Genomic DNA, 8,360 nt, shown 5'->3' on the forward strand with positions numbered 1-8,360 from the left:
TAATGATGCAGCCTGTAAGGTTTAATCTGGGCAACAAGCAACTTATTGTAATATTTTACCCCAAAAGGTTGCTCCACAATGCATGTGTTGTGGCAAGCACTTTAGAAGCCTTTGTCTTCCATTGTGGTCTTCGATATAATAAAGTGGGATGGTCTGAAACCTCCTCCACCCTACAGAAAATATGATTGGATCTCAGGATTTGAGGATTTTCTTATACCAGCGATGTTTCTTCAGACGCATCTGAGGGGACGAAAGGGTAAGATGACTGATGGAGAGGAAATCCACAGAGCCTCAGGCACCAAATATGCAGCAAAGGGACCCACCTGCACGTCTCCAACATTGCCCTCACTGTTGCCCAAGCCACCCAGGATAATGGGGTAATGGGGGTCAAAGTTCTGCACAAATTCGCAGGGAATATTTTCAATCTCAACGCAGACGTACATCCCAGGTCGAAACCCTCATACTGAACTCTGACCTCATCATCTTGATCCAAATTCTGCGAGATTCAGCTATACATGACATAAAACAAACAAACCCCATATGCCATTATCTGTAGCAAACATAAGATTAACACGAACAAATGAGCAATTTCTACATAAAGAAACTGTGGACAGAATTATGTAGGCTTTATCCTATTAAAAATAGTGCACATTTGGCTGGGCAAGGTGGCTTACATCTGTAATCCCAGCACTTTGGGAGGCTGAGGTGGGCGGATCACTTGAGGTTAAGAGTTTGAGACCAGCCTGGCCAACATGGTGAAACCCTCATCTCTGCTAAAAATATGAAAATGAGCTGGGTGTGGTGGTGCATGCCTGTAGTCCCAGCTCAGGAGGCCGAGGTGAGAGGATCGCTTGAACCCAGGAGACAGCGGTTACAGTGAGCTGAGATCATGCCATTGCACTCCTGTCTGGGGAGTAGAGCGAGACTCCATCTCAAAAATAAAAACAAAACAAAACAAAAAAACACAAAAAACTACTATACATTTTACCTCTATGGTCTGCTCAGAATATGTCCCAACTGTTTTCTTCTCTCCTGCTCCAAGGGACAGCAAATGTAGACAACTCTGTGGAGCCCTGCGTGCCCAAACACTGGAAAGGTCCCCAGTCCACGCCTTCTTTCCTTCCTCTCTAAGTGATTCTTTCACACTTTTCCCCTGTCTTCAAACACCCAACACTGCCCTCCCCTTCACTCAGCTGATGGCTGTTTCCTGATTCATCCAAAACCAAAAGAACCTCCAGGGTCAACCCTCTGCCAGGGTTTCCTCCCATATCCAGCCTTATCAGAGCTCTGACTTAGCCCATAGGAGAGCTATGTGTGGCTATTTAAATTAAAATTAATTACAATTACATAATATTTAAAATGCAGTTCCTCAGTCACACTAGTCACACTGGAAGTGGTCCTTCTCAACCTGTGGCTAGGGTTACAATATTGGGAAGCAGAGACGTGTGCCTCCATGATAATGGAGAGTTCTATGGGCAGCTCAGGCACAGATGATCTGTCCATGCCTCCACTCAGGACCACACATCACTTGCTCACTAGTCACCATCCACTCTTCCTGGACTTTATTCCAACGGCTCTTCTCTGTTATTTCTCTTATCGCACAACCTTTTGATTCCACTTCTTCCACCAACAACTGCTCCATTTCTCTGCTTCTCTCTGCAGCAAAACCCCACAAAAGTTTTCTGCAGTCACAGCCTCCGGTTCCTCTGCTCCATTCTCCTACATCCATGAAAAGTGGAGCTTGCCAAGATTCCTGAAGGCCTCCACGGCCCTCCTCCAGTGGTCAACACTGCCTTCACCGGAGTTACATGGCAGCGGGATCTGAACAACATGTCACCTCTGTGTACAGCTGGCCTCCTGAGTGCCTGCATGCTCACACTGCTTCTCCCTCCTGGGCACTGCTCAGGCCTCACCGCCGCAGTCACCCCCTCTCATCCACGCCAGTCCTGCTCCTCCCATTCACTCTGCACTCACTCCCTGGCCACCTCACAGCTTTAAGTGGCATCTACATGCTGAGAGCTGTTCATCTAAGTCCCTAGCCAGTCCTCTTTTTAGACTTGACACTCCTCTTCTCTGCATGACACCCAGCTGACCCAAACATCACCCTCCCAAAGCTGCATCTGTAGAGGGTTTCCTGTCTAACTTACAACAACCCACCCTTCCAGGAACTTCCTGTCATCATCCTCATTTCCTTTCACACACCCCACATTCAGTCCCCTAGGAAATCCTACTGACCCAGCTTCCAAATAAAGTATATCCGGTTTCACTCTCTGTCTCATCTCCACTGCCAACCCTCTGGTTTGTGCCACCCCAATGATCTCTTGGCAGAGTGATCTGGTTACCTGAATGTCTCTCCTCTACTCAAAACCCTCCAAGGACTCCCATTTCAGAGTGAAAAATTCAGTCTTTTGCAATGGCCCACAAGGCTCTATGTCATTTTAAGTTGTAAATGGTGTGAAGCAAAGACTTCAGAGTTAGCTTATTCATGTCTGTCAAAGGTCAACACAAACTTGCAACCACTAAGCTAATACCTAATCAGGAGACAGTTCTTTGATTAGATGAAGACCTAGGCTGAGCAGAGCCTTTTAACCCCATTTCACGAATTGTATACCTAATCTATTCCAGCTCACAGACGTACTCTGGCCCCACTAACAAGGTGCACCTCAGATGCTCGCCATCAACTGCACACACATTTGTGTCTGCCTCCTTCAGAATGAGATCACCACCTCCAACAGCCTGCTCAGCACCCCCAGACAGGAGGGCCACACCATCTCCCTTTATCTCCACATCTGACCTTACACTCCACATGTCCTTCTGAACTCTGACCAGGATAAGTTTTCAGAGCACTCCTCCTGGAAGCTCTGGTGTGTCCATAAGCCACAAGGGCCACCGATCACCTGCCATTAAAATCAGGGAGCAGCGATCGGAATAGGCAGCCAAGACTTGCACTAAAGCGAACACTGTCTCAGATCACTACACTGTGAAAGTCTCAAAAGCAGAGACCATGTCTCAGTCATTTCTGTTTCCTAATTCTTGGTACAAAGTAGGTATGGATATTTTTCCAGTCATCTTCTGACTGCAAAAACAATGAGCTCACTGCATGAATAAACACACTTACATCATCTCTACCCAGAGTCCACATATAAGGCAGAGAAGCAGGATAGGAAGCAGAGACCCAAACGAACTCAGGGATTCCTATGCTCTGATAGTCTTGCCGAGGGGCTGAGAGGAACTGAAGTTTCTCACCTGCGCTTGTTTCTGCATGTCTCCTTTAAGATTGTGAAAATATGTGCTTTCTCCATCATCATATTCTGCATCGAACAGCTCCTTCTTATCCAAATGCTTTTTCTTGGCACGTTCCTCTTCACTGGGGTCAATGTCTTCCTTAACTTCTCTACGTCTTCATTCTTAAATTTCTAGAATGAAAAATGTTGTGTACGTTTATGAAGTTCTTTTCTTTAATTAGATTTTTAGTTCTATTTGAACTAAACAGAAAAATTATATTTGAACAAAAAGTTCTATTTAAACAAAAATTTTAGCAAAAATCTGTTATCATTAACAACTAAATGAAACAAAATATGACATTTGTCTCTTAATAACATGGTACTGCTACAGGAAATGGTTACATCTGCATTACAATTAGCTTCCATTCCGTAAGCTGGCTGGGAACACAAACTGGAATAAAAATAACAGACATGGGCCGGGCGCGGTGGCTCAAGCCTGTAATCCCAGCACTTTGGGAGGCCGAGGCGGGTGGATCACGAGGTCAAGAGATCGAGACCATCCTGGTCAACATGGTGAAACCCCGTCTCTACTAATACAAAAAATTAGCTGGGCACGGTGGCGCGTGCCTGTAATCCCAGCTACTCAGGAGGCTGAGGCAGGAGAATTGCCTGAACCCAGGAGGCGGAGGTTGCGGTGAGCCGAGATCGCGCCATTGCACTCCAGCCTGGGTAACAAGAGCGAAACTCCGTCTCAAAAAAAAAAAAAAAAAAAAAAAAAAATAACAGACATGTCCTTCACCCAGATGCCTCCAGACCCTGTTCTAAAGAAATATTAGGGAGAACAGGGACTTTGTTCATTTAAATGACAGTGAATTAATTAAAGAAGAGAAGAACGATGGCAATGGTGGAACGTAAGTCCAAGGAGCTAAGATTTATGTGAATGAAAAATCACAGCGGACCTGGCAAATGACTGGCAATAAGCAGTAGTAAGTATCATCCAAAACTTAACAGGTAAACAGGAAAGCTTCTCTCTGGTCCCCACATCTCCACCCTTTAGGAAGGAATCCATTCATGCAGTCTGCAATCTTCACACATCACAAGTAAGATTTGCATTTCTCAATGTGGGCCTCTCTCAGAACACAATGACCAAGAATAGCCAACCACAGCAAAGTCATCCCTGAGTAAAGAGGCCTGTTTTCCCTTCTGCACATCCTCTGTTTCCAAGTCTTCAAAGTCACTGTAGAGCTCCTCTGGGAAAAGAACACCCAAAGGCTGCTCTGTGAGCCAGGCATGCATGTGCCGCTGACACCACCTGCCAGAGGCCCACAGTGTGCTCCATGTTCCAAGCCTCTTTCGCACTGTTCCCATCACTACACACACAGGCAGAACTTTGCACTCAGGAATGCTTTGTAATTCATCATCTGTTTAGGTAAACTAAATGGACCCAAGCCACATTTCCACACTTCACATCAAAACCCCAGTCTCAGTTTTTCCAGTATAGATAATGGGCATTTCTATTTTTTTCCCCCCTTAGATGGAGTACTGCTCTGTCACTCAGACTGGAGTCCAGTGGTGCGATCTCAACTCACTGCAACCTCTACCTCGTGGGTTCAAGCAATTCTCCCGCTTCAGTAGCTGGGATTACAGGAGCCCATCACTGGGCCTGGATACTTTTTGTACTTTTAGTAGAGACAAGATTTTACCATATTGGCCAGGCTGGGCTCGAACTCCTGATCTCATGAACTGCCCACCTCGGTCTCCCAAAGTGCTGGGATTACAGGCGTGAGCCACCAGGCCCAGCCAATGGACACTTTATGGGAGACACAAAGGTCTGCATCCCCCCAAACGAATAGTTCAAAGAGTTAATAGAAAAGCCCCACGCTGATACCAGCACATGTGAAAAAGAGTCTCAATGTAAGTTCAACACAACATAATCATGTAACACACCTAGGGAAAATCTTAGATTATATAAAACACAGCATTTAGATTAAGAGTAGAGCCCCAAACCACACCAAACCCATGGGAAGAGCTCATTCACTCATTCCTTCTTTTGTTTTTGGAGCTCTGGGCTCACTTATAGGTCCCACTCTTAAAAGAAATTGATGAGTAAGGCTGCAGTGGCTCATGTCTATAAACCCAGCACTTTGGGGGCCCAGGAGGCAGAGATTACAGTGAGCCATAATTGCATCACTGAACTTCAATCTGGGTGACAGAGTGAGACCCTGTCTCAAAAAAAGGAAAGAAAAGATATAAAAGAAATAGACAAGTTAAAACTTATTTGGGAGAGCAACGTTGAGAAGGCTATTAAAACATATTCACATAAGAGCCAAAGAACCGGGTAGATGACATGATAGATAGGAAGCTCCTATTTGTAATAAAAGCAAAGAAAGGATCACATAAGAATAAACCTCACAAGAAATATGCCGGAAGTTTGATTTTTTAAAAAAGAAGAAAAGTTTTAATAAGCTACCAAAGGACAAAAGGAATAGCTTCACCGCCAACACTCGTAAGTGCGCTCCACACCAGGTACTGCGTTAAGTACTTTCCTTGCCTTGACCATGTTCTTCAACCCAAGGAAGTAGGTGTTGTAATATTATCTACTGAATAATGATATGCCCTCATTTGACAAAAAAAGACTCAACATCACCAATATGCCAATTCTTCCTTTAGCACAGTTACAACCCAGAACCACCACTAAGGACTTCTGGTCTAGAGAAGACAACACATTATTCCCTCCTGACTAAGAAGTGTAACATCAACTCTAGAAACAGTAGACAGGAGATGATCAGTGGAGAATTCTGAAAGGTGGACAGAAAAATGCTGCCGAGAGACTCTAGCACTGGGGAATGCATAGTGGCCAGGTGTCTCCTTGGACCACATCCAACAGGAGGGTGACCCAGGCCCAGTGTTTCCCAACTCCCAACCTAGCAATAGAAGGCAACTCAGGCAGGTTCAATCCCCCCAGGTCAAAAGAGATCTTCCCCGAAACAAGAAAACCAGCTTCACACACAAAGACAACCACCATCCCCCACCCACCCAGCTGCAGCAGGTGGCCCAGCCTGGGGCAGCTCCTCTGTTCCCTCAGGTGGGCACCAGCAGGGACCAGTGGGAGAGCCCCAGTGATACCAGATAAGCCAAACAGACCAAAATGGCACTATAAGGTTCTGAAATTAAATTGTCATTGGAATCACAGCCTACAAAATAGACCAGGACCTAACCAGGAGAACTACCTGCAAAAATAAAAAAAAGTTACATAGGTCTCCTAAAAGAATAACCAAAATGTGTAGAAATCAAAAGAATTTCACCTGCCATACCACTGAGAAAATCATAATTTTAATGTGAAAGGACAACTGAAATCATCAATACTGAAATGAGTCAGATGCTGGAACCATCTGACTCATCGCTTTTAACGGCCAGTATAAAAATGTTTCAACAAGCAACTACAAATCTCATGGCAACAAGAAAAAAACTAAAAACTTCAGAAGAATCATATGGAAATTAGAAATATAAAATACAGTAACAGAAATTTTAAAAAAATGTCTCTGGATGGGCTCTACTGAGTAAAAGTAGAGATGACAGAGGAGAGAATCAGAGAACCTGAAGCCTGATCAACATAATTCACCCAGTCTAAACAACAGAGAGAAAATAACCTGAAAACAAATGAACAGAGCTGCATGGATCTGTGGGACAATAACAAAAGACCCCGCATTTATGTTATCTGAGTTCCCACAGGAGACCAGAGCCATGAAAGCATGCAAATAACTAATTCCTGACGCTTCCCACATTTGGTGAAAGATATAAACTTACAGATTCAAGAAGCTGAGCAAACCTCAAAGTATACCAAAAGAAAGCAATGCCAATTAAACTTTCAAAACTGAAAACAAAGACCAAAAATGGCAAAAGGCCTGTAGGGACACACCAACTCAAATGCCAGTGTATTTCTCCTCCGCAATCACGGAGGCCAGAAGGAAGTGTCACAGCATTTTCAAGTGCTTAAAAAAAACAAAGAACTGTCAGCTACAAATTCTATATCCTGTGAAACTACCCTTCAGAAATGAAGAGAGAAATAAAGACACTCCCAGAGGAAGAGACTATAGAAATTTGTCACTAGTAAATTTAGAAATGCTTAATATGTGCTGTCATTTCCATAATACAAAAAATTAAAACAAAAAAATAAATAAATGGCTACAGAAAGTTCTTATGCAGAAGGGATGAGTATGGAAATATGGGAGGGGGGACAAAAAAAAGACTAGAAATGTGGACACATACACTAGACAATCCCAAGTTCTTAAAAGCACATTTGATGGCTGAAAGAAAAACTATACCACCACCTAATATTCAAGCCAGTGATTTATAAAAGGAGACATGATTGGAAGGCAGCTTTGAAGTGGTAAATACTCGTACCAGTGGACTACTATATTACAATACCCATATTGTAACATCCAGAGCAAACACTTTAAGACTATACAAAGAGATACACGCAACAGCATTATACAGAAATAAATCCAGATGGAAGGAAAGAAAAAAAGAAACAAAGCAAATAACAGAAACATCAGACTTAAGCAATTACGTAACAAAAAGCACCTTAAATGTAAATAGTCTCAATAAACCAAAAGACAGACTGATGGAGAGCACAGCTATAATAAACACATGGCCCAACTAGATGCTGTTCATAAGAAACTTCAAACTCATGTAAGGACATAAGTAGGCTGAAAGTAAAAGAATGGAGAAAGATATCCCATGCAATCATTAATTTTTTAAGGAAGCAGCAGTGACAAAGCAAAATAATTTACCAGAGCTGGAGAGGGTCTTTGCTGAATTTTAAGATCTAAAATTTCCTATGCTGCCTTCATATCTTTGAGTCTCACAGGGTCCCAAAAGCCTAGCTGTGGGTTTTTCTGTTTCTGCCAGACAGCCCCTACCCCACCACCCAGCAGGAAGCCTCCGCCCCAGGCAAGTTCTTTTATCAGCCAGAGCAGCTGCACCTCAGCCTAACAAGTTTCACTTCACCTGTTTGCTAGCCCATGAATGTATTCAAACAAGCCAATCGCATCCCCCTTGGGAACCAATGGTCATTGTGCGCTCTTGTTACTACCAAACCTGCCTGCCTCCCCCAGCCCCAGCCCTCACTCTGCT

At 43.8% G+C, this 8,360-nt stretch overlaps 1 long non-coding RNA gene across 1 annotated transcript; it reads right to left on the minus strand.

Moving 5' to 3' along the window:
* Positions 1-104: 104 nt before the first annotated feature.
* LOC135271933 (uncharacterized) lies at positions 105-8,126 on the minus strand. Its single transcript, XR_010340060.1, has 3 exons — positions 8,018-8,126; positions 3,247-3,416; positions 105-240 (listed from the first exon to the last, which is right to left on the minus strand). It is a non-coding gene; the product is annotated as an uncharacterized LOC135271933 (long non-coding RNA).
* Between the last annotated feature and the right edge of the window lie 234 nt (positions 8,127-8,360).

The sequence above is a fragment of the Aotus nancymaae genome, unplaced genomic scaffold, assembly GCF_030222135.1.
Source record: "Aotus nancymaae isolate 86718 unplaced genomic scaffold, 86718_ANA_hifiasm-v0.15.2.pri h1tg000099l, whole genome shotgun sequence".
NCBI lineage: Eukaryota > Metazoa > Chordata > Mammalia > Primates > Aotidae > Aotus > Aotus nancymaae.